Source organism: Neovison vison, chromosome 11 (assembly GCF_020171115.1).
Source record: "Neovison vison isolate M4711 chromosome 11, ASM_NN_V1, whole genome shotgun sequence".
NCBI classification, from domain to species: Eukaryota; Metazoa; Chordata; class Mammalia; order Carnivora; family Mustelidae; genus Neogale; species Neogale vison.
The window spans coordinates 164,491,543-164,518,753 of NC_058101.1; the positions used below are offsets into that span (position 1 = coordinate 164,491,543).

At 46.6% G+C, this 27,211-nt stretch overlaps 1 protein-coding gene across 1 annotated transcript in view; it reads right to left on the reverse strand.

The window, feature by feature from the left end:
• Positions 1-23,302, reverse strand: part of SLC39A14 (solute carrier family 39 member 14) — a 49,517-nt gene extending 26,215 nt beyond the window's left edge. The window contains exon 1 of the mRNA XM_044225177.1: positions 23,164-23,302. The gene's annotated coding sequence lies outside the window, so the exon portion shown is untranslated. The remainder of the gene's footprint in view (positions 1-23,163) is intronic.
• Between the last annotated feature and the right edge of the window lie 3,909 nt (positions 23,303-27,211).

The window sequence follows — 27,211 nt, forward strand, 5'->3', positions numbered from 1 at the left end:
AGTGCAAACACTCACGCTTGCAAGCCAGCCCTCCTCCTCACCCAAGAGGCCCAGGTCTCAACGGGCCCATTCTTCTGCCCCGCTCTGGGCTTTTGCTCTCTTACACACCCTAAAAGGACATCTTCTCTTCTCCCAGTTCCCACTCCCAGAACGTTAGCCTCAAGCTTTGGTTCAACCAAAGGCCACCCAGGGTGGGAGATTTCTGCAAACACTGCAGGAGGTCTAGGGGGGCGGTCCTGGCAGGAGGGAGAAGGGTGGTGTTACCTAGAGGTGGTGGCCCATTTACTTTCCCCAGAAAATCCCCGTTGCTGGGAGGGGCAGGATGGAGAGATCATTAAAAAAAAAAAAAAAAAATCAGTGGGGACTCAGAAGCAGGGAACAAAATTAGAACCAGCAGCCCGCTGCTCATTGAGTAATATTTACTGAGCCCCCACTGTGTGTGTCAGTGCCTATGGGAGGGAGATTGAGAAAGGCAGAGCCTAGTGTCAGGGCCTGGCACAGACAGCTGGGGTTGGTAAGGGGGGAGGCTGGTGGCTTGACTTAGCCACCTGCTGAGCCCTGAGTGAGGGAAATGACAGCCAGGCCCAGGGTCTGGACCAGGGGAGAAAGGGAGTACATTTGCCAGGCTCCAGCATTCAGGCGGAGGCTGGATCTGACAAAGCAGAGGAGTCTTCCAAAACTAACTGAGTGAGTCAGACGGCCTGGTGAGCAGCAGCCAGTCGGGGCTTCCCCACCAGAGGCCAGGGCAAGAGTCACTGCTGTTCTCATCATTCGTCCATCACCACTTCCCAGACACTCGGTTGCAAAATTCTGACCTGTTGTCCCTTATGTCCACTCCTGTTTTGTCAGACCATGGGGCCTGACATGTGGCTTAGGAAACATGGTGCTCCCATCCACCACTTGCGTCACCTGCTTGAAGTAAAACTCCCGGACTTGTTATTCAAGGTCCAATAAATAAGAAAAGTGTATGATCTACTGGCTAAATCAACAGACAACATGACAAGTTGGGCAGACCTAAGTTCAAATTTGGGGCCTATCACTAACTTACCATGTGCCCCTAGTACAATGAAGCAACAAAATGTCCAACCTCACAAGGGCACCCTGATAAATGAGACCTTAAGGGTCATAGCCCAGTGCTATGTTCCTTCTGTTCCCTCCCTGAAGCTCTCAGGCCAATCCCTTCCCCTAGAACTGACTCCTGCGTGTTCTCAGAAGGCAGTTGAATGGTGGCGCCTGGGTAGCTCAAGCTGTTTAAGCATCTGACTTCAGCTCAGGTCATGACCTCAGGGTCCTGGGATCAAGCCCCATGTTGGGCTCCCCGTTCAGTGCAGAGTCTGCTTGTCTCTCTGGCCACTGCTCTAAAATAAATAAATAAAATCGTTTAAAAAAAAAAAAAAAAAAAAGTAAAGAAAGGAAGCAGCTCAATGATCCTTTTCCCAGGAAGCCTTCTTGGACCACTATTTAGATACTCTTCAACTACTTTGCACTCCTCATTATCTGGTCTTCCAGGGATCCTTCCCAACAGATTTTTGCTCCTTAAAGGCCAGGAGGGCCCTCCCTTTACCTCTCCCCAGAACACAGTGCCTGGACCAGTACTGAGCATACAAGGAAGCAAAAGCAGCAAATTTCTGCTGGAAGATGTGAAGTCCAATGTCTAATGATGTTTCCTCTAAATGATGTTTGCCTGCATTGCCCCTACAGCTTGATGAGGAACAGGGAGCTCAGAGGCCCCCTCCAGAGACATTTTGTCCTCCTGACCTGGGGCCTTCAGACATTATCTGAGGTCAGTGGCCAATACCACTTACTACTTTCTTCTTCTTTAGCCTAATCCATCCCTGTTCCTTCAATTTCATTTTTATTAGCTAAAAGCTAGCTACACCTACCAGACTTTGAAAAACTGAGCCCAAGAGTTCATTTATTCAACAAATATTCATTGCATACTGGCTTCACCCCGGAAATAATGCTAGGTACTGGGAATGCCTAGCAGCTGTCCTCACTGAGTGGGGAGAGCAAACAACTCAACAACTTCTAAGAACAACGGTGACAAGGGTCATCATGTTGTTCAGGGTTCAGTTAGGCAATTTAATGGCTTGGAGAATCATGGGAAGAGCTGAAGAAACCCACAGCACGCTGCAGACTGAGGAGCTACTCCCAAAAATCAGAGTGCAGACACAGACCGCCCAGGAGCAGCGGCCCCTGCTGCATGAGGTAGTATGGCATCAAGAAGCTGCCCACTCAAGAACCATGTCGCCCCTCCCATGATCTACACCAGCATAATGGATGTTCTGGGGTCCATCTTGAGGAAGAGGATATCCAACCACTTAAGACCAGACTGCGTCCTGCTTATTGGCAAATCCAAGTCACAGTGGGACTTTTACTGCAAGGATGCCTGGCAAGTTTTTTATTTTCTTTTAATAGGGTTGGACCATAATTATCCAAAGCAGTGTGCTTGATGGTGAAAGGAGGCACCGTGTACAAACACATGGGGAGAACAGGAGTAAACCACGGAGTGGCCTTGGCATGGATGCCTGGTGACTAAGTCCACGCACACCACACACCATAGATCATGACATGGGGAAGTACAGGAAGCCATGGAGAGAACACAATGGGGCAATCAAATCTAGCGTCAGAGGAGACCTCTAAAAAGAGAACATTATTTTAGCAGAGACATGAAGGGCTGTAAAAGTGGGCCAGGTAAAGGTCAAGGGGGTGTGGGTCGGGTGGAATGTTCTAGAATGTAGCTGCAAAGATGGCGCATGTAAGAACTTCCAGGTCCAGTGGGGCCAAGGTAGTGGTCCAGTAGGCCTCGTTAAGGTGACGAGACCTAATTTTCACTAACAATGTGATCCAACTGGTGGTTTTAGCATACAGTCTGGAGAATGGATTGAAGGTTGCCAATCCCTGAGCCTGGGAGACCAGGAGGCTGTCTCGTGTCTGGGTGGGAGAGCACAGCACTCAGCTTGTTCTAAAGAGCAAGGCTTCTTTCTCCTTGCTTCAAAAGCCAGCCTGGGGCGCTTCCCCTGCCCCTGAAGCTGCTGGTCACATAGTTTTCCATTAAAAAACTGAATAGAGTCCTCTCTAGCAGCCACCAGGAAGAACAAGCCACATCATTGTCCTTACCACCCAAAGCCCCAGAGTTCAAAAAAACCAACCTACCTCCTGCCATCATTTCCTAAATCAGGCTGAAACAAGTCAGCTCCGCTGTCCTGCTGTCACAGGAGGGCCATTTATAAACACTAGCTCCTGCTCCCTGGCAGCAACAACTGTGGGCAGAATTTGCCACCCTGACTAGAAGTCTCTTATGCTGCCTTTTCCCCAAAATGGGTACAAATTACCCTCTGAGCCTCAGGCTCCCTCTGGGAGGTGAGGTGGGCCCTTCCCAAACAGTGAGCCTTTGTAAGACCCTGAGCCACAGCTGGCAGAGGTGTGCTTGGTTTCCCTGGTGCAGTGAACCTCTCTCTACTAGAAGCCAGGCCCTGGGCAGCTCCAGGGCTCCACGGAGTAAGACGATCTTGGCACTGAGGCCTGCTGCTCCACCCGCCCTTCCCCTTCAATGGCTTCTGCACCCTAGCTCCTCCTAAACAACCCCCATCCTTAAGCCCGTTCAAGTCCCCAACTCCCCACCAAAGACTCTGACCATGCCCATCTCTATAGCAGAGATGCCGGACTGTGTGGTAGTTCTTCTAGAAAAGTTGTTCCCAAAATGTGGTCCCTGAGCCAGCAACAGCGGTATCACCTGGGTACTTGGAAGTGCAAATTCTCAGTGGCACCTGAACCTGAGGACTCAAAAGATCTGGGGTGGAGCCCAGTGATCCATTTTAGGACACCTGTTAGGTGATCCCAATGCATCCTAAAGTCTGAGGACCACTGTTCTCAGAGGAAGATCCAGAGCTTCTGTTAGATTTCCAGATTTCTTCACCAAAGAGGGCAACCCCTTCTTGCCCAGCCACTGCTCCTGCATGTGAGCGACTTTCCACCTCAGCGCAAAGGCACAAGCTCCATCTGGGGTCTTAGATTTCTCAGCAGCCAGCACCATAACTGATTTTCAGCAGAGCCATACATGAGCCCAACTCTCATGAGAAAAAAGATTCTAGGGGAAAAGAAAGAAAAAGCCTGTATTTCCAAATTGGGGAAAGTAACAGGAAAGGGAGGGACACTAAGTAATTACACTACTGAATCATCATTCCTCCCATTTTCCCTCCCACTGTCCAAACTGCCCACGTGGCTCATCACTGACCCAAGGTTACTGGCAGTCACCATCTGATTACTGAGGCAAAAGGCTTTCCCCACATCCTACTTCCTCACTGTGGGCCTCCGCATGTGACCAGAGCAACCCTCTTCCTACAAATCCCAAAGAGAATGCAGTGTCACCCACAGTTTCATGCTGTATCTGCTTACATACTCCCTTCCCTTCCCTCCACTCCCCTGCACCATACCATCCTACCTCCTGATAAAATGCTACCTTTCCAGCACTCTCTTCCACCCAACAGCAAGTCAGTCCTTCTGCTTGTAGTTAAGAGTTCGTGCAACTAGACCCCATCGCTTCCACCATCCCCCGCCTTTACTCTCTGGCCTGGGCCCTGGATTCTACCCAGAATGCTCCGCCCACACCCCACTTCACCCCCGCACCTCCTGTCTTTGCAACCCACAGGCTAGAAGTCTGATTAACATCTGTTAGAAATGCCTGTCAGAAAGTCTGGATGTGTTTCAAGCACTCTCTCTGCAAGGTATGAAGGGCCTGGATGTGAAGGGGGGAAAAAAAGGGAGAAAGGGGGGCCAGGCAAAGCCCTATCTCTGACCCAACCCAAATCCTGCCTAGCACCGGTTCCACCACACAAGGAAGCACGTTCCTCGGGCTCCCACCACTCCTGTCTCAACTATACACTGTTTTAGAAGGCCGGGCTGGTTCTAGTACTTTCAACTATCTTCCCAGGTTGCTTCGTAACAGTCCTAGGCCAGTAGAACCTAGTAAGTACTTGCTGCATGAACACATATATACCAATGCGTATGGACTCAGATATACCACCCCCCCCGCCTTTTCTAGATATCACAGAATGGCTGGGACAGACCTCACTGAAGATGCCCCACTTTCAGCTGCAGGATCAAATGAGTGTCTTCCCAAAGGCCTCTCTATAAAGGGGTGAAGGGAGAGCATGAGGACCCGACCCTTTGCCCTCCAAATTGTCCTTTCTTTTTTTTTTTTTTTTAAAGATTTTATTTATTTATTTGACAGAGAGAAATCACAAGTAGGCAGAGAGGCAGGCAGAGAGAGGAGAAAGCAGGTTCCCTGCGGAGCAGAGAGCCCGACGCGGGGCTCGATCCCAGGACCCTGGGATCATGACCAGAGCCGAAGGCAGAGGCTTTAACCCACTGAGCCACCCAGGCGCCCCGCATAATTGTCCTTTCTTTGCCAGAGCTCTAGAGAGGCTGTCAAGAGCACACAGATGGATTCCAGAGCAAAGACAACCAGGTTTCTGGGTCCTCTCACACTCAGATCCAGACCAGGACCAACGAAAAAAACCACACAGGCAAAGCTTCCATTTCCCAGGTTAAAACACCCTCAAGGCTGTGGGTCCGCAGCAGTCCGGACTTCAGCTGCAGAAGTGACTTCCCTAACAACAAAACTACTTATGCGTGTATTTCCACTTCCCTAGCTCCTATAAACTGCTTGCCTATTAAAAAGGGATCAACATTCTGACCAGACTTAAAGGCTTACCCCCTCTCCGGCCAACCCTAACTCCAACCATGAGGGGCAACTGGATTACCACCTGGAAAGGGTTTCTGACTCAGAGGTGCTGTAGTTTGGGTGACTTTCCACTCCAAACAGAGAGAAAAAGAATAATTCTGGGGGAGCACTACTCACAATAATAAAAACCATGGAGGCAACCCCAAAAACCCATCAGCAGAAGTGGATAAATAAACAAACCAATTCTCACAACGGAACAGTATACAAGAGTGAATCAACCATAGTGACACAAACACTGAGTGTATACATTCTAAGATGTTACTAACAACTGCCTTGTGAATGCCACTCATTCTTCCAGACCTTTTCTCCAGGAAGGTTGGGAAGGATGGTCTGAATCTGAAGATACTGCACTGTAAATTCCCTGTGGACAAGAACTCATTCGGGTTTCCTCATAAAGCTGATGGGGCATAGGAAACGTGAGTGGAGGAGATGCTGAAATGAAATGAAATCTCTTAACCAGACTTCCAGATTCCACTGGGCACCTATCCCCATACTGTCAGTCTTTTCTCTCTTTTTAAAGTATAACATACACACATGTAAAGTGCCAAATCTTAAGTGTACAGCTCAATGAAAGAACTCACCCTTTGGAAGTACAAATCTGATCACAGCACGATCTTTGTTTTAAACCCTCTGATGGTTTTCCAGTACAAGTGGAATAAAAACTAGACTCCCTTCCCTGGCCTAAAACTCACTGTGTCATCTGGCCCTTGCCAACTGCACTGACATTTTTGAGCCCTCTCACTCACTAGGATCCAACCACTCTGGCCTTCTTTCTGTCCCTGACCTCAGGGCCTTTGCACCTGCTATTCCCTCTGTTTAGAGTGCCTTCCCCCTAGATCTTCATAGGTCTCAGTTCAAATGTCACCTCTACAAAGGTATGGATTCCCACGTGGTTCATGGGGAGGGTGGAAAGCTCACTTCCAGGCATTCAGAATCCCAACACACTGTTTTATTTTCTTCTTAGTGTATGTCACTATAAGCGTCTGCCTTTGGCTCAGGTTGTGATCCTAGAGTCCTGGAATGGAGCCCCACATGGGGCTTCCTGCTCAATGAGAAGTCTGCTTCTCCTTCTGCCCCTACCCCTTTCTCTCTCAAATAAATAAATAAAATTTAAAATAAAATGGTTCTCGTAGGGTGCCTGGGGGGCTTAGTGGGTTAAGTAACCACCTTTGGCTTAGGTCATGATCTCAGGGTCCTAAGATCAAGCCCCACATGGTTAGGCTACCTGCTCAGCAGGAAGTATGCTTCTCCCTCTCCATCTGCTGCTCCCCTCTGCACATAAGTGCTCTCAATAAAAAAAAAAAATCTCTAAAAAATGAATGGAAGTATTAATTTCCCACCGCCCATTGTCACAGTGTCAGGCAGTTCAGAATTGTGTTGTTCTTTGGTCCCTATCCACAGCTGAACTGTTGGCAAACTTAGGGGTTAGATCTCCTCTCCAGTAGCTCCTCTCCCCTGGAGCCAGAAGGTTGTCTGGAGCTGGAATACAGAACACCAGTCAGAGAAACTAAAGAGAAACCTAAACACAGCAGGGGGTCCAAGAGCAAGGTGGTAGGAGGGAAGCAGATGCAGGCAGACAGCCTCCCTTCCCAGCAATCCTGAAGATGACAAATGTGCCAAGGATGGGCAACCATCTGATAATCCCGCCAAAAATAACATGTGAACTTTCCCCCATGGCAGGGGGAGAAAAGGAAAGCAAACCCCACAAGTACAGGATGTTTCTAGAATTTCTCAGCTGCTCATGGAAACTCTGAGTCTCAGCCTAGTGGCATATAACCTCTCAACGTGCCAACTGCACACATCCTGAAATGCAGGGGGAGGGGCTTTGTGAGTGGCTGCCAAGAGGGAGTTTGGAGAGAATAGTCAAGGTCACAGGCATAATCTGGCCAGCAGAACTGTGCACACACCTCTGTTCGACCACGGTCAAGGCCTCTTGCCGTGGGAGGCATCCCCACGCAGTGTCTGCTGGATGCAGGGGGCGGTGGCTGAGGAAGGAAGAGCAGGAACTGGGACACAATCTCTGCTCCTAGGGCTGGTCAGGTTGCACCAGAGGCCACTTTGGCTAGTGGCCCGAGTCTGGGGGCATGGGTGACTTTGTACTTTTTGCACCTTTCTGGGAAAGGTGATGAGAACGGTCGTGGCTTGCAGCTCCTGGAAACGAACCGGGGACCTGGTATCCTGAGAATTTGCCTGGCCTCTCAAATGGAACATCTCCAACATCAGAGAAAAAAATGGTCAGCACTGGGGCGCCTGGGTGGCTCAGTGAGTTAAAGCCTCTGCCTTTGGCTCAGGTCATGATCCCAGGATCCTGGGATCGAGCCCCGCATCGGGCTTTCTGCTCAGCGGGGAGCCTGCTTCCCCCTTCTCTCTCTGCCTGCCTCTCTGCCTACTTGTGATCTCTGTCAAATAAATAAAATCTTAAAAAAAAATAAAAAAATAAAAAAAGTCAGCACTGAAATATATACACGCCAATCAATGTCACCTGGGCCTGGGATGGCTGAGTACAGGACATGCCATCCGTGGGCACGGGAGAGGAAGAAAGAGGCAGGAAGGGATGTCAGGGCCTTACAGCTCCGGCTCATCTCCTAGAGGAAAAAGAGGGCCAGCTTTCCCAGGCCGACATGGCTCCACCTTGCCCCAAGCTTCATGTACTCTGTGCTCTAAGAAAACGAGAGTCTGTGGGACTGGCTGGGAGCCCTCCAGTTTCCAGGAAAGGACGACAGTAGTCCAACAGTTCAGCTTGCTCCCCGTGATTTACAGGGCTTTCTTGACTTGCAGGACACACACATACCCCACTCCTTTCTCCCACAAACCAACCTTTTAGGCTTCCAGTAAAAAAGTAAGGGAAAAAAAAAAACAGCTGTTGGGTCTGCCCTCCTCACTCTCCCTTTGGGAGGGCAGCTCAACAATCCTGGGGCCAGGGAGGTGGTGATGGGAAAGGCCTTTCAGGAGAGTGGGCTGCATCCTCCCTCAATCTCCACCTGGCAGCAGGACACCCGAGAGAGGCCCTAAGGGGTCAGGAGGATCTCTGCAGAAGGAAAGGACCAGTGAGATAGAGTACCAAGTTGCCTGGGGGTCAGTCCTGTCCCCGTAGTGGCAGTCAACAAACAATTACTAAGAACTTACTCCACGGGCACCTGGGTGGCTCAGTGGGTTAAAAGTCTGACTGTCCGTCTTGGCTGAGGCTCAGATCATGGTCTCAGGGTTGTGAGATCAAGGCCCATGTGGTCGGGCTCCGAGCTCATTGGCGAGTCTGCTTGAGATTCTCTCCCTCTCCCTGTGCAGCCCTCTCTCAAAAATAAATAATAATTATAAAAAAAAAAAAAAACCAAACCAAACCAAAAAAAAAAAAAAAAAAACCTGGGTGGCTCAGTTGGTCAAGCATCTGCCTCCAGGATCCCAGCATCCTGAAATCAAGCCCTGCATCCAGCTCCCTGCTTAGTGGGGAGCCAGTTTCTCCCTCTCCCTCTGCAACTCGCCCCAGACCCGGCTCCTGCTCTCTCTCAAATAAATAAATAAAATCTTTAAAAAAAAAAAAAAAATCCATTAGAAATAAAACCCTTACTCCACAATCTGCTAAATCACCTTTTTTTAAAAAAGATTTTATTTATTTATTTGACAGAGAGAGATCACAAGTAGGCAGAGAGGCAGGCAGAGAGAGAGGAGGAAGCAGGCTCCCTGCTGAGCAGAGCGCCGGATGTGGGATTCGATCCCAGGACCCTGAGATCACCACCCGAGACGAAGGCAGCGGCCCAACCCACTAAGCCACTCAGGCGCCCCTGCTAAATCACCCTTTTGAAGGTTTAACTAATTTAATACTCGGACTATCTGTGTATAAGAATGCCTGCTTCAGGGGCGCCTGGGCGGCTCAGTGCATTAAGCCTCTGCCTTTGGTTCAGGTCATGATCTTGGGGTCCTGGGATCAGGCCGCGCATCGGGCTCTCTGCTCAGCAGGGAGCCTGCTTCTCCCTACCCCTCTCTGTCTGACTCTCTGCCTACTTGTGATCTGTCAAATAAGTAAAATCTTAAAATAAAAATAAAAAAAAAAAAAAAAAAAAAGGAATGCCTGCTTCAGGGAGCCTGAGTGACTCAGTTGACTGTGTATCCAACTCTTGATTTCAGTCCAGGTAGTGACCTCAAGGGTTGTGAGATGGAATGAGGCCCCCTGTCAGTTCTAAGCATAGCCGGGTGTGGAGCCTGCCTGGCAGTCTCCCTCTCTGCCCCTCCCCCACTCACACATGCAGGCTCTTAAAAAAATAAAAAAGGCCTGTTTCAGGATTCTCACCACCGTTGACTACTAAAATAGTAGTTCATCTTTACCAAATAGGTTAAAAATCATTCTTTCAATTCTTTTAATTTGCATTTCTCAGATTCTCAGTGTGGCTAAACATATTACCAGGTTCACTGACATTTGTATTTCTTCCTTCATAAACTATTACTCTCCTTTGCCCATTTTTGCTGAGATTCATTCATCTTTGTTCTTACTGGTGTATGTAGGAGCTTACTGTATGGTAAAAATATTAACCTCTTGTCATGTGTTACACATACCTTCCTAATTAATCATTTGCCTCCTAATTTTGTTAATAGGTATAACTGACAAATTTTATAAATAACGCAAAGTATATTTATCACACATTTCCTTTAAGATTACTGCTTTAAGTAGCATGCTTGGAAAATCCTTTCCCACTCATAAATTATAGAAATATATATCTTTCTTTTCTTTTCTTTTTTTAAATATTTTATTTATTTATTTGACAGAGATCACAAGTAGGCAGAGAGGCAGGCAAACAGAGAGAGGAGGAAGCAGGCGCCCCATATCTTTATTTTCTTGCATTTAAAAATTTTAAATCTCTCATTTAGAATTTTTTTTTTAAAAGATTTTATCTATTTATTTGACAGAGCGAGCAAGAGAGCACAAGCAGGAGTGGCAGAGGGGGAAGGAGAAGCAGGCTCCTGGCAAAGCAAGAAGTCTCACTCAGGGCTTGATCCCAAGACTCTGGGATCAGGAACTGAGCTGAAGGCAGACTCAAGGGACTGAGCCACCCAGGATCTCTCTCATCTAGAATTTGATCTGACACAGTGGAAGAAAGAGAATCTAACTTTTAAAAAGATACTCAATTATCCCAATATTGTTTAATAATGTCTATTTTCTTTATAAATTTCAAGTGCAGCGTCTATAAAAGGTAAGGAACGGAGGTAAATTCAAACATATCCTTTGCACAGGTGGCTACTCTAGCTAATAAGATGTGGTTGCCATCTATTTCCTCTCCTTCCTGCTCAGAAGTATAGACTGGCAAGTAACCACTACAAGACAGAAGTCCTACCTGCAAAGGATGGCAGAGCAGAGAGACACACTAAGGAGAGCCTGGGACCCTACAGGCATCACCGAGCAGGAGCATGGGCCTCACACAGCTAAAACTGCCGCATGCTTTACAAGTCATTTCCCAAAGCGGCATTGGTTGGACTCTGTCATTTGCACTAAACACCCCTGGAACTCATCCACGATCCTTTCTTCCTTAATTTTACAGTAAGAATTGCTCAGATTTATTGTTGTCTGTTAGGCACCACAGTTAAGCAATTTGTTTTCATCCTCGTTTGATCTTCTCAACAACCTCCGTTTTGACAGTCTACAGGACTTTGCTATAATTGTAAAAGTACCAATGACACCTTTTTGGAGTAGGAAAAGATTCCATGAAAAGCACACATCAATAAGACAACTCCCTATTTTGGAAACATTAAAATAAAAGCACCACAAAATTACATCATCTTCATTTTATTGATGAGGATACTGAGGCTAAGAATACTTGACCAAAATCAGACCACAACTAGTCAGAAATACCATTATTTGCTAAATTCCTACACATACTGAGGTCTGGTTTTGGATGTTTCTATTTTGTTCTATTCACCTATCCTGTACCAATGTCACCATTTCCCCCCCTGGTAAATCAAGTCTAACTTCACTACTTTCTTTTTTAAATTGTTTTTGGCGATTTTTGTACATTTATTCTTTCAGAAAAATACTTTTTAAGTCCTCTTGTCAAATCCCAATACTTCCCTTTTGGAATTCATCCTATGGAAATCATGTTGATTTCGATCTATTAAGTGCTGACTGTTTTGGGCATAGGGAATACAGCAATAAACAAAACGAACAAAAATCCTTACCCTCAAAGCGTAATGGTAAAAAGTTTCAAGCCACCTAAATGCTTGGTGCTTGGCCATCTCAGTGGGAAGAGCAAGCAATTCTCGATCTAGGGTTCTTTAAGTCTGAGCCCCACACTGGGTGTAAAGATTGCTTAAAAATAAAATCTTAGGGGTGCCTGGGTGGCTCAGTGGGTTAAGCCTCTGCCTTCAGCTCAGGTCATGATCTTGGGGTCCTGGGATCGAGCCTGCACTGGGCTCTCTTCTCAGCAGGGAGCCTGTTCCCCCTCTCTCTCTGCCTGCCTCGCTGCCTACTGGTGATCTCTGTCTGTCAAATAAATAAATAAAATCTTAAAGTAAAAGAAATAAAAACTCAGGGGTGCCTCGGTGACTCAGTCTGCTGAACATCTGATTCTTGGTTTCAGCTCAGGTCATGACCTCAGGGTCATGGGACTGAGCCCCGCTTTGGGGTCCATGCTCAGCGCAGAGTCTGCTCAAGATTCTCTCTCCCTCCTCTTTGGCCCTCCCTCCACTCATGCTCACACATACTCATATGCGCTCTCAAATAAACATAAAAAATCTTTTTAAAAAATCCTTAAAATAAATGTACAATACACTTGAACTGCTAGAGTAAGGCAATCCATGTAACAAAACATGTTTGAGCACAGAGATTAGGCGCTTTGGCTCTCAGTGAGAGAGACCTCAGTGCAAATCCTAGTCTGCTTTTACTAGCTTCAAGGCTTGGGTCAAGGAGACTTGCAGTCCTTATACAGAAAAACAAAGCCTACTAATGGTACCTACTTAAGAGTAGATGAGATACTGAATTATAAGTGCGAACACACAGTAACTGTTCAATTAATATTAGTTATTTGGGGGAAGATTAACATGGAAAGATGTTCATGATATGGGAAGTGGAAAAAAATAAAAAGAGCCTATAAAACTGTAGACACAGCAGACCATCTTTCCTTAAGCTGTATTCATTCAGAGAAAGACTAAAAACGCATAATTGTTATCTTCTGATGATGGATTTAATGCTTACATCTGTTATCGTTTTATTCATCTGCATTTTTTACAATGAACCTATATTACTTTAAGAAGAAAGTTAATTTTAGACTCCAGTTGGGAAAGAGGAAAGGCTTAATGACGACCAAGTGAGAAGGCTTTTTCCTACCCTTCACGAATCTGGAGGTGGACTGCAGTCCTCATCTGCCCTGGGCTGCACTACATTTGTGCCTGGTTCCTAAGTAAATAAAATCTTAAGTTTTATTTTATTTTATTTTTTATTTTTTTTTTAAAGATTTTATTTATTTATTTGACAGACAGAGATCACAAGCAGTCAGACAGGCAGGCAGAGAGAGGGAGAGGAGGAAGCAGGCTCCCTGCAGAGCAGAGAGCCCGATGCGGGACTCGATCCCAGGGCCCTGAGATCATGACCTGAGCCGAAGGCAGCGGCTTAACCCACTGAGCCACCCAGGCGCCCAAGTTTTATTTTAAAATCTTAAGTGAGCAGGGCCTCACTTCAGTTCTCCTGGATCAGGGCTTCTTCGATCAGATCCAAGTATCCGTACATCTAGGTCTGAGAGATCATCTGGACTGTAGTCTGGGGCACTGGTCTGACATTTCAGGACTGCTGTACTAGACAGGACTAGCAATTAACATTCTGTGATTTATCTAAACTCTCTGAAGTCAGATCACCCCTTTCCCTACCAAATGGTTCCCACCACCTCTGTCCTGCCCATCCTACATGGAAACTAGTGCTCGGTGAGAGCTCCATGAACACGCACATTGTTGTTACTGCAAAGTTGCTGGTCTGGATCCCAAGCATGAAGGACCTCAGAGGCCAGCTTTCAAATTTCTGCTTGGTTCTCAGATCTGGGTCAAAGGAGGGGAGCAGGCAGGCTGAGGCTGGGCCCCGGCCTCAACAGCAAAGCCCGAATTCGATCTTAGGTCTAAAAAGAAGCCTCCCTTTTCTTTTGCAACTCTGTGAATGACAGTCTATACAGGACATTTCTCCCCATCCTGAGTGTAGTGAGTTGAAAAACATCCCCCCAAATCCATGTCCACCCAAAACTTCAGAATGTGACTTTATTTAGAAATAGGATCTTTGCAGATATAATTAGTTAAGGATCTTGAGATGAAATCATCCTGTATTTAGGGTGGGCCCTAATGACTGGTATCTCTACAAGATATAGGAGAGGCAGATTTGGACAGAGAGGCACAGAGAAGGATATGTGAAGATGGAGGTAGACATTGGAATGAGCCAAAGAATACCTGGAGCCAAGAGAAGCTGTTAGAGGCAAGGAAGGATTCTCCCCTAGAGCCTTTGGAGGGAGTGTAGTACTGCTGACACCTTGATTTCGAAAGTTAGCCTCCAGAACTGTGAGAGGACACATTGCTGCTGTTTCAAGCTACCCGATTTGTGATAAATTTGCTCAAGAAGCCATGGGAAGCAAATGCTTCAGTGCTGGAATTAATGCCTGATTGTTTTTACCTGGGGTTCTCTTGCTATGGCTGGCAGAATTCTAAAATGACCCCCCCATGACCCTTGCCGTTGCTTGTGGGTAGGCCTTGTAAATATGAGGTATCACTCAGGTTACTATGTTACATTATCTGGCAGAAGGGATTTTGCTGGTGTTAGCTGACCAAATTCACTGACCTTAAGATAGAGAAATTACTTTATGTGACCAGAACTAATCAGGTGAGCACTGGAAAGAGACAGGCTCTTCCTGGCCAAAGAGATATGAGGCATAAAAGGATTCACCATGGGAGAAACAGTAATTTTTTCAGCGTGGAAGTCTAGCAGACACCAGCTGGACCAAGTGAAAGAACACATCACCAGTATTCAGACATACTCACATCCTGAGTGCCTTGACAGAATGCTCTGAAAGGACGCAATATCATTTTTGTGATATTCTCGCCCAAAATGCATGACCCCATTCTAAGAAAGAAAGACACAGGAACTGTGAGATACTAGAGGAGACTAAGAAGAAGTAACAACTAAACGCAACATGGGATCCTGGGAGAGAAAAAAGGCATTAGCGAAAATACTGGCCACATTACAAGAAGCCCTGCAGTTTGGTTAAATAATGTTTGCCAATGTTGATTTCCTCTTCTTGATAATTGTACTACAGGGTGAGGGATATGAAGGAACTCTTCAGTATTTTTTTGCAACTTTTCCTTAAGTCTAAAATTAGTTCAAAATAAAAAGTTTAAAAGGAAATGGCTGCCTAAGATATTTTTCGAGCCAAAAGGCAGACTAAATGCTTCAGGAGAAATTTTGATGCCAACGTACAGTGGGAGATAGATACCCAATCATATCATGAAAACAATTACAAGGGAACAGGTATTTTGTGAACGGAGGTTGCCTCAGGGCCACAGGATTACAAACTTTTTCTCCAATACTTCTTTATTCTTTTCTTTACAATAAGTTTTCTTTACAATGCATTACTTTTGACAATCAGAAAAAAAACAAAATTTTCAGGGGCACCTGGGTGGCTTGGTTAGTTGAATAGCCACAGCTCAGGTTGTGATCACCAAGTCCTAAGATCGAGCCCCATGTCGGGTTCCCTGCTCAGCTGGGGAGTCTGCTTCTCCCTCTCCCTCTGCCTCTCCCCGTCCTTCTGCTGTATGTGTCTCAAAAGAATAAACAAAATCTTTAAAATAGGGGTGCCTGGGTGGCTCAGTGAGTTAAGCCGCTGCCTTCGGCTCAGGTCATGATCTCAGGGTCCTGGGATCGAGTACCGCGTCGGGCTCTCTGCTCAGCAGGGAGCCTGCTTCCATCTCTCTCTCTCTCTCTCTGCCTGCCTCTCCGTCTACTTGTGATCTCTCCCTATCAAATAAATAAAATCTTTAAAATAAATAAATAAATAAATAATAAATAAATAAAATAATAAATTTTTTTCAAAAATACCAAACAGTTGCTTGGGGATGCTGTGGAGTATGATTAATCAAAGTTTCTGGAAGAGGCTTTTAAGGTAGAGAGGTCCGTGTTAAGATGGGATAGAAAGGTGTTCCCTGCCTCTGACGGCTAAGAGGAGGCAGGAGGTGGCAGTTTAAGTGGACTGGTGCAAAAGATCTAGATCTGGGGTCACAGAGTCGTTATTCTAGGTAACAGCAGGCTGGACCCCAAGACAGAGGGCTGCTGAAAGAGAGCTGTTAAGTATTTTTTTTTTTAATTTTCTTTTTTTTTTTTTTTTAAAGATTTTATTTATTTATTTGACAGAGAGAGATCACAAGTAGGCAGAGAGGCAGGCAGAGGGAGAGAGAGGAGGAAGCAGGCTCCCTGCCGAGCAGAGAGCCCGATGCGGGACTCGATCCCAGCACCCTGAGATCATGACCCGAGCCGAAGGCAGCGGCCTAACCCACTGAGCCACCCAGGCGCCCCAGAGAGCTGTTAAGTCTTTGACATGGAACAGCTAAGGATTCTCAGAGTGAGTATCAGTACCTCAGACCCCAGAGCCCTTCAAAAGCCCTGGGTCCAACCTAAATTTCCAGGCTGTCTGTCACCAGCCCTTCCCTCTATCACTACAAACCTATGGCCTATGCTGATCACCCCTGCCCCAGATCGTCCATCTTTGTGCCTCCTCGCCAGGACCCCTCTTCCAGCTTTCCTTTCTTCATAGCTTTCAAAATTTGGCTTAATTCCACCTCCAGGAAGCCTTCCCCGACCACTCCTGCCCTAAGCACTTCACCTTCTTCCAGTCTGCTTAAGTATCTCACCTGCTTCACTCAACTGTAGCTTAAACCCACAAGACAGCACATAACCTTCCACATGTTGTCGGTGCATCTCCGCAAGGACTTTGCAAGCATCTTCAGACCAGAGACCAGGTTCACCTGTCTTCACAGGGCAGATGCTCTCAGCTGAGCTCCACTGGTTTGCCCTGCCCCAGTACATCCTCCAGCAAATCACCTTTCTGCTCTCACCAGCAGAGGTCACATTTGGCAAGTCTGCTGTGCCTATGCCCAAACCTTTTTACACTAGTTTGTTTTGTGACTATAATTTAATTAAACAGTAACTGAAACGTAGGTGCAGAAAGAAAAAGGTTTGGTTTCTATGAAAATTCAGTGCTCTAGAACAGTAATTCTGAAATTCTGGTCTTAGAGGACACCTGGGGTCATTGAGACCATTTTGGGAGGTATACCAGTTAAAAACGACTTTCATTATAATATTAAGATGTTGAAAGCCTTTTCACTCATTTTTCAGAGGCTACATGAAGTGTGGTGAATATGGAATTCTTAGTTTTGAAAGATTTCTACGGCAGAAGTTTCGGGTATAAATATGTGTGTTTAGAGATGAACTCACTTTGTTCTCAAGACTTCAACTGAGTCTTTACCAGCAAACTTACATCATACCTATTATAATCTCTGCTATCTCATCATCTAATAAATCATTATTTTGAAATTCTGTAGATCTGTAAAGATGTAAAAACAATGCCATCCTGTTCTCCATTTTTTTACTCTTGGAAAACAGGTACTTACATAAAAATGTGCTTTTTATGTTAACATGTAATGATCTTGCATTTATTATTTTTAAATGTTTTAATCTGGGAGGGAGGTAGGGGGAGAGGGAGAGAGAATCCCAAACAGGTTCCACACCAAGCTCAATCTTACAACGCTGAGATCAAGACCCTAGCTGAAACCAAGAACTAGATGCTTAACTGACTGAGCCATCCAGGTGCCCCAAATCTGTTTTAATTTTTTTTTTTAAGATTTATTTATTTATTTATTTGGCAGAGAGAGAGAGAGAGAGAGATCACAAGTAGGCAGAGAGGCAGTCAGAGAGAGAGAGAGGACGGGAAGCAGGCTCCCTGCTGAGCAGAGAGCACGATGCGGGACTCGATCCCAGGACCCTGAGATCATGACCTGAGCCGAAGGCAGCGGCTTAACCCACTGAGCCACCCAGGCGCCCCTGTTTTAATTTTTAACACAGCAAATATCAAAAGACTTGGCACATAAACAAAAGACAATATTAAAGAATTCTAGGATCAAAAAGTCTGAGAACCGCTCATCTAGAAAGACATGTTACAAATGAGAGGAAAAGGGGCACCTGGGTGGCTCAGTCACTTAAGCATCTGATTTCGGCTCAGGTTATGATATCAAGGTCCTGAGATCCAGCCCTGTACTGGGCTCCCTACTCGGCGGGGAGCCTGTTTCTCCCTCTCCCTCAAAAACATAAAATCTCAAAAAAAAAAAAAAAAAAAAAGTAGGTTTCTACATGCAGACTGATAGGCAAATGTCTTTTATATTCTTTAAGAAAAACTAATGAGGGGCACCTGGGTGGCTCAGTGGGTTAAGCCGCTGCCTTTGGCTCAGGTCATGATCTCAGGGTCCTAGGATCGAGTCCCGCGTCGGGCTCTCTGCTCAGCAGGGAGCCTTCTTCCCTCTCTCTCTCTCTCTCTCTCTCTCTGCCTGCCTCTCTGCCTACTTGTGATCTCTCTCTGTCAAATAAATAAATAAAATCTTAGAAAAAAAAAAGAAAAAAAAGATTTTAAAAAAGAAAAACTAATGAACAGATGTATATGGCCTTTTACCCAGAATCCCCCTTCTGAGAATTTCTTCAAGTCGTAATTACACATGTAGGAAAAGCCATTTGTACAAAGTTATTCATTGCAGCGTTGTAGGTAATAACAGAATAGACAAAATAATGGAAACAACATAGTTCAGGGACAGAGAGAGATGACTTACGTACATTGGTTAAAAGTATCACCATACTTCCATATCCTGAATATTGTGTGGCTACAATAAAAGAATGACCCAAGTGTCATATGGAAAGATCCAACACAGTTGCTAGGTGAAAACATCCAGGGGCTAAACAACACGTCTAACGTGCTAACCAGAACCATCTGTAAAAAAGAGGGGTGGGGGGGGGCAGGGTACGGTGTTGCACTGAATACCAAGTGTGTGTGTGTGAATGTATACATTGTTTTTAATTTTTTGATTTTTCAACTATGTGAATAAAGCCTAGTGAAAAAAAAATTTAATAAAATAAAAGGAAATGTCAGGGCACCTAGGTGGCTCAGTCGGTTTAAGCGTGTGTCTTCAGGGCCCTGGGATCAGACCCCATGTGGAGCTCCCTGCTCAACAGGGAGCCTGCTTCTCCCTCTCTCCCTCTGCCCCTCCCCCCTGCTCGTGCAACCACTTGCTCAGTCTCTCAAATAAATAAATACAATCTTTAAAAGTAATAAAACGAGGGGCACCTGGGTGGCTCAGTGGGTTAAGCGACTGCCTTCAGCTCGGGTCATGATCTCAGGGTCCTAGGATTGAGCCCCGCATGGGGCTCTCTGCTCAGCAGGGAGCCTGCTTCCCCCTCTCTGCTTACTTGTGATTTCTCTCTCTGTCAAATAAATAAATAAAATCTTCTTTAAAAAAAAAAAAGGAATAAAACGAAATGTGAGAAAACTGCAGGTGGCATGTATAGATATGATTTTTATATAGAATTTGCAAGCTTGGGAACCTGGGTGGCTCAGTGGGTTAAAGTCTCTGCCTACAGCTCGGGTCATGATCTCAGGGTCCTGGGATCGAACCCCACAACGGGTTCTCTGCTCGACAGGGCGCCTGCTTCCCTCTCTCTCTCTCTGCCTGCTTGTGATCTCTGTCAAATAAATAAATTAATTAAATTAAATTAAATTAAAAAAAAAAAGAATTTACAAGCTTAATTAGAGTACCCAGAAACTCAAGAAAAAGGCCTCAGCCCTAAATCAATTTTGGTGAGTAAAAAAATACATGCATATGTTTTTAAAGTAAAATGAATTGTTTAAAACATGGATTGTTTTAAAACCCTCCACTTTAAACTGACTTTTTATTAACTACTAACACCAAGTGCCTTGCCTAAGAGCTCCTAGGGATCCAATGGTTAACAAATTCAGGACTGTCACCTTCTCATTCCATCAAACTCCAACATTCTCCTGGGCCAGATGCTGGTGGAAGGTGGTTAGGCCTGAGAACGCAGTCAGATCTTGAAGTTTCCAACGTAGGGAATACAGTTTTCCCACTGCTGGGCATGCCAGTCTCTCTCCAGGCTGATTCTGTAGCCACTCTCCCTCCCCCTTTGTGGGCTTCCCAGAGTGTATTCTGCCTCTGAAAGGCTCAATGACCACAGCAAGGGTGGGGACAAGGCAGCGGGGGTCTCAGAGATCTTGTAGCAAGGCTGTCCTGCTGGCTCCCGGGAGGGCATGAGGCCCCTGGCTGGCAGCAGACTCTGAACTCCTTATCTGCTGGCATTCTGCCAAACCACCAGCCTCCAGGTCAGACAAGTCCCACTGTAGACATTTAGCCAGTCCTGGCTGGGGCCCCAGCAGTGTGACCCTTCCACATTCAGTCCCTACCCTCACATGTCTCAAAGTATTCTGGAAAGAGAAGAAGACGACTCCTGCACTGGGGCGCCTGGGTGACTCAATCTATTAGGTGTCTGCCTTCAGCTCAGGTCATGATCCCAGGGTCCTGGGATGAAGTCCCACATCGGGCTCCCTGCCTCTCCCTCCCTCTCCCACATCCCACTGCTTGGGTTCCCCCTCCTACTGTGTCTCTGTCAAATAAATAAATAAAACCTTTAATAAATAAATAAGGACTCCTGCAGAAGAAACTTTTATCCACACAAGTAAAGGGACTTTCTTTCCCCTAAGTAAGCATAGGGGATAACTGGCTCCTTCCTCTTCACATTTTCAAGGAGAATTACCAATTTCATTATCACATTTACAAATAAAAACAGAACCCTCGATGGTCTTCGCCATCAAGCCTCATGGTCACTAGCAAGCAAAGTGACTTGGTTAATGTGACCCATTAACCTCTCTAGATCTAGTTTCTTTAGTTGTAAAACAATCTAGTTTCTTTAGATGTAAAACAAAGAGCCTAGACTTTAAGATTCTCAAAATCCCTGCAGTTCAACATCCTGCTGTCTTTAGTTCTGCAAGATGCCTAAGCATTACTTCTTTCACACAAACAGGCTGAATTATTTTAACGCAGTGGAGAGAAGGGGTCCCAATTCTCAGACATATTAACTTGATTCACAGCACTACTACTTAGATCCCAAGATCCTGTGAACACTGGACATGATTTCAGGTTCCTCCCGGAACTGAGTGGGATATGAGCAGGTAAGGAAAAAGGAAGACTGTGGGAAGGGTTTGAAAATAGAATCAGTCCAGTGACTGACATATACCTGCAAGCCCCCACACACAATGTTAGTCCTTCCAGCCCATTATCAGCCCAGTAAAGGAGTACTTCTGCTACCTAAAGAAATTACAACAGCTCCCAAAACTAAAGGTAGCGGGGAACCCTTTTTCCCTATGTCCAGTGATTCTGTGGAACAATCCCTAGAAGGGCACAGAAAAGCGGCTTACCAGAGGCAGGGAAATTGCATCCATGTTCCCAAGGAGGAGATGAATCAGGCCCAAGTCTGCACTCATACCACTCCTACAACCCAACCTACCTAGTTTCTAGAACCCCTAAATAATACACCCCATCCCACAGAGAAGCTGCTGCCGCTGCTGCTGAAACCTCTACTGTGTTCGAGGAACAATCACAACGTGCTTCACGGTAGGGAGAACAGGCCCACAGAGGTTACGAAACCACCCTGCTGGAGAGTAATGGGGCCAGGATCTGGGCAGATTGATCTGGTTCAAAAGCCCAGAATCTCCCACCACCTCACACCATCTCTAGCAGAGTGCTGTCTTTTCCTAACGTAACTGAACACAACAGTGTGGCCTCTCTTGTGTGGCTACTTTATTCATGTCTGGATGTTCTCTCCTCATCAGGAGTCTGCAGGAGCCAGGCCTCATCCCCTCCTTGCATCTGGCAGTGGCCACTGCAGAGCTGAGCACAGACTGGGCCCTGTGTATTGACGTACGAGAGAGACGAGGACTACTCAGAGAGCCATCGAGCCTACAGTTCTTATTCTTCTTGCCTAAACGACAAGGCCATTAATTCTGTTTGATGCCCTTTAGTCACACCTGCAAACCAAAGGCAGAAAGAGTACCACTAGTCTATCTCCTGGCTACCACACAATTTGGGAAAAGCCCACCTCTGGGCCTCCAACAAGAAATGGAATATGTAGTTTTTAATTACAGCTTCTAAAAGTCACAATTTTGGACACCCTCTCTCTTGCTTCATCATCGATTTCCTCTCACTTTTTATGGCTTTTGTTTCAAGAGTTAATGATTAATCACAGATGCTGTAGGTGAGAGATCTATTCTGACCCAGCACTGACCCCTTCCCAAGGTCACAGGGCAAGTTAAGAGCGGAGTTGGGACAGGGACCAGGATAACCAGGCCAGTACACAGTACACCTTATCACCACCACTTCCCAGTAGCCTACCACGTGCCTGTGGTTCCTTGGGAAGAGTGATTCCGGTGATTCCGAAGTCAAAACCAAATCCAGGGTGGCTCCAGGAAAAGGATTCAAGGGTTCAAAGTGGCTCCTGCACCCACCATTCCTATGCCCCCGGTGAGCATTCTGCCCTCATCAAATCATGCCCACACCGTCCTATTGGACCCCCAGACCCTATCAGACACTAGATTCTCAAAACTGAAGCCACAACTCCGAGTCGAGAAAATTTTCTTGGCTTTAATTCAATCTCAGAATCACAAGGTGAAAGTGCTGGATGGCTATTTTGTCCCATTGCCCTAACCCACCAAGAGAGGGCAGTCTGAGCCAGATCGCCCAACTTGGTCGGCAGGACCAAAAATAGCTGAAAAAAAAAAACCATGCCCACGGGGTAAGCCAGGTCAGGGTTTCACACAGTCCCTCCAGCTCTCGGTACTAGTCATCCGGGAGATTTGGGTCATTTTTCTTCTGCTGGTTGGCGATTCGGCCGGGGTGGGGGACACAGTTCCCGGAAAGCAAAGTCCAGAGACAAGTGTCCCATCGGAGCTGCCCACCAGATTTGCCCACTGCTCTCTGCTTTTTCTCCTATCTATGGGCTCCAGAAAGCCCTTTGGGCTTTTAGTGCGGCTGTCCACGTTCCGGACACCCTTCTTTGGCTCCCACATCCCTCGATCTCCTGCGGAAAGGAGAGCAGCTGCCACCAAATAACCCCCATCGTGGCACCGCGGCCAGGTGTCCCCTCCATCCAGCGTCCGGGCGCATGTGCGGGTGCCCCGGGGCGCCTCCCTGGTCTAGCCCGAGGCTTCGGAATCCGGAGCCCAGCTCCCAGTCCTCGGCGCCGCCGGGCCCCCGCCCCCACCCGGTGACCCCGAGACTTGGAGGCGCGCCGCTTCTCCGCGCGATGCCCCACTCCTCAGCACTGCGCGGTCCCGCACGCACGCACGCACGCCCTCCGCCCTCACCTGAAGCTCGGGAGGACGCCACCTGTGCTCCGCGCAACCTCACAAGCCAGGCCCTCGGACGAGCCGCAGCGCCGGCGGTACCCGAGTCGGTGCGTCCGCGGAGGGAGCCCGCGTGCCCCAGCCCCGCTGCCTGCGTCCGTCCCCGCCACCGTTGCGCATGCCCCGCTATAAGCCTGCGCGTCAGCGGCCGGGCCCACCCCCGGGCCTTGGCCCCGCCCCCGCCCAAAACCTCGCCCTCGCCCCACCCTGCTCTCCCCAGGGCCTGCCACGTGGGACCCCCGCGGGCCGTGGGGCGACGTGCGCGAGCTGTCAGCCGGCTGGCGGCCCGCTAGGCCCGGCCCGGCGCTGGCGTCTTGCCGCCCCAGGCTGAGAGCTAGCTCGCCGGGATCCTAGCCGCAGCAGCTTCGTCTTCTAGCCCTTACGCGAATTCCATTCTTCATTCACTGAGGCCCCGTAGACTCCTCCTTCGCTTGGAAACTCCCTTTAAGACCTTTCCCTCTCAACGTGGGAAGCTCTTACAACCTGGCCTCCATCCCTTAGCAGGAAGACTGCTACTCACCCGATATGTATGTATATATCTTAACTTTTGATTGATGTAAAAACCTTCTCACCCCCAGCTCAGTTCTGAAATGTACCCTAGAAGGGGACGCACCCATACACAATGTTTCTTCTGCATATTTTAACCAGCCAAAAGAACAAAAATAAAAACAAAAATTTCCGACTCGAGTTGCAAATAAACCAATACATGTCGCATCGCACCCCCCAAATAATCAGGCTCTCTAAGGGCGCTATATTTCTTCATCCCAAACTGGGAGAAATGTTAATTTTGGAGTGCGGCTTGTCCTAGGAGTCTCTTCCGGTGTGGGATAGTCCTATTGAGATGGATATCAGGCCTCGGAAATGCTAATTTCTTGAGAAAATAAGCCACCCATTAAACTCCCATTGTTCTGTTCTGCTGGACATCATGATTATTTCCTCTACAGCTAAACCAGCTGCCACCTGGGTCTAGGGGACCCAAAGGAAAGGTCTTGAAGCAGAACTGCAGCCAGTTAGTACCCATGTCCCAGTTTTACCTTAATGACTGATGCCTCACTGGCACTTAGGGTGTCTGTGAATTTGCTCAGGGAAGGGGGACCATATCCCACTCTGCAGAATTTGGGAGAGAGGAAGCCTCCTGCTGGCAGTCAGTGCTAACGATAAAAGGAAAGCAATCTCTGGAGCACGCAGCTGGAAGAATCCGGGGCTCAGTAACAGCTCGTTCCAAAGTACTGGGTAGTGACGGGAAAGCAAAGAATTGAAACAAAGCCAGCAGGCCAGAGTGTTTATGCCACTCTTGAAGAGACTAGCTCGGCCCTGGGTTTTTCTAAAGTTCAATTATCCTCATACTGTAATTACAGTGCTCCAGTTGGATAAGGGGTGGGATGATATTCCTCTCATTTTCCAAGTGATTTCAAAGTAATGGTATCTTGCAGAATTTCCCTCAGAGCCCCTTCATCTTTGTAATAACCCTTTATATTTGTCTTTCTTGGTTAAACTCGGAGTATTTTTCAGACATTATGTCATCCACTGGGACTCAATCCCATCTCCAATGGGCCGTCAGAAATGGTCCAATCTATACCACTCCTTCCTTTCCTTAAAGTTCTGGGAAAGGAATGAGAAACTCACCCAGGGACTAAACAAAATAAGCATGCTTCTAACACATACAGCTCTGAAAAGTATTAAGCCCTTAAATGCAGATTGCACAGGGGCGTTAATCTCTTCTTAAACCTGAGGTCCAAAAACAATACCATGACTTCTCCAGCAAGGTGTCAGTACTGCACCCAGGGGAACAGGCTCCTTTCAGAGAGACAGACAGGAGGGCAGGCAGGACAAGACACCCCACCACAGGGCCTATGGCAGCACTTCACTTGTTTGCAACCAGACGAAGGGTAGAGTTGCCAAAGTCCACCAAAGCTGATAAACTATCAGTAATCCATTAGGGGAATACAATTAATTATTAACACAGCTTAAAATCAAAAGGTTTTAACTCTCCTTATCCACCCCCACACAAAATTCTGTAGATGAACCCTAAGTCTCTCCTCGTTGCCTAGTAGTACTCAATTTTTTATGCCTAGTGCCATGTTTGGGTACCCAGTTCTAGATCTCTTTTTACATAATATGCCCTTTTTCTTATTAGCCTTTATTAGCCCTCTTCTTATTTTCACTTGTTAAAATCCTAACTCTTCAAAGCCACTTCAGAAAGCTTCTTGATTCTTCTGTAGCACATTTGATCTACCCTTTCAAACTTTCTTGATTGTAACCCACATTAAAAAATATTTTACAGGGGTGCCTGGGTGGCTCATTCCTTAAGCATCTGCCTTTGGCTGTGGTCATGATGCCAGGGTCCTTGGGATAAGCCCCACATTCAGCTCCTTGCTCAGCAGGGAGCCTGCTTTTCCCTTTCCCTCTGCCCCTCCCCCTGCTTGTGTTTCCTCTCCTGCTGTCAAATAAATAAATAAAATCTTTAAAAAATATATATTTTACACTCCACTATAAATAACAACTCGAGTATAAATAATACAGCAAAGAAGTTTTTAAAAATTTCATTAGTACAGACAATGTACTGATATTTTATATTCTATTTCAATCTTTTAAAAAGTGGTAACAAGCCCACTAAATTTATTTCAGGACCTATTATTGGGTCCTGAATTAAAACATTTTCATACGGTTTATGATACTTGCATTTTCCCCTTAAAAGTTATTTCATTTTGGGGTACCCAGGTGGCTCAGTTGGTTAAGCATCTGCCTTCAGCTCAGGTCATGATCCCAAAGTCCTGGGATCCAGACCCACAGGGCCCCATACTCAGAGGGAAGCCTGCTTCTCCCTCTCCTTCTGCCTGCCACTCACCCTGCTTGTGCTCTCTGTCAAATAAATTTTTTAAATCTTTAAAAAAAAATTACTCTCACCTCCTTATTAGACCTTAAACTATCTTGATTACCAAAGATTTCTGTATATACTTGCATCCCTTAACATTACATCTTGCATGTGAAAGATTCTCAGTATTTGTTGGATGAATGAATAGGCCAGCTCACTAGAAGTTCCATGTTGGATGATATTTAAGGGAACTAAGCACAAAACCCAGACATTTTCATGACTATTTCCTTTCTGACAAGTTACCACAACTACCAGCCAAAAGATATGCAGATCGCCCATAGCTGAGGTGAATGAACATCCTTTGGAAAAAAAGGCAGAGAAATGAGACCCCAGGCCTGAGGACTGGGGGCTCAGAAAACCAAACACCCCTCTATGGTTTGTGTTGACAAGGTAGGCAACTTGATCAGCAGGTGGGGCAAAGATCCTCTTTTGGATCCCTAGCCCTCAGGTCAGTTGAAAGACACTGAAGAGAGAAATCAATGACCAGGTTTTTAAGATACTTTTTTTTTTTTTTTTTAATTTATTTGACAGATCACAAGTAGGCAGAGAGGCAGGCAGAGAGAGGGGGGAGCAGGCTCCCCGCTAAGCAGAGAGCCCGATGTGGGGCCCGATCCCAAAACCCTGAGATCATGACCCGAGCCGAAGGCAGAGGCTTTTACCCATTGAGCCACACAGGTGCCCCTTTAAGATACTTTCAAGGGGAAAATGAGTTTTCCACGTTTGGCCTGGTGTAATGAGTTTAAGAGGATCAGAGTAAACGTGAATCATGTCAGAGGACCAGCACCTCACACTGTTATCCAAGAGTTAGAATGACTTTAGCTTCAGTCACTTCTTTTATCAAATAATTTTTTTTTAAGATTTTATTTTTTATTTATTTGAGAGAGACAGTGAGAGAGAGCACGAGCGAGGAGAAGGTCAGAGAGCGAAGCAGACTCCCCATGGAGCTGGGAGCCTGATGTGGGACTCGATCCCGGGACTCCAGGATCACGCCCTGAGGTGAAGGCAGTCGTCCAACCAACTGCGCCACCCAGGCGTCCCTCTTTTATCAAATAATTTTTAAAAAGATTTTATTTATTTGATATATACACACACACGAAGAGAGAACAAGCAGGGGGAGCAGCAGGCAGAGAGAGA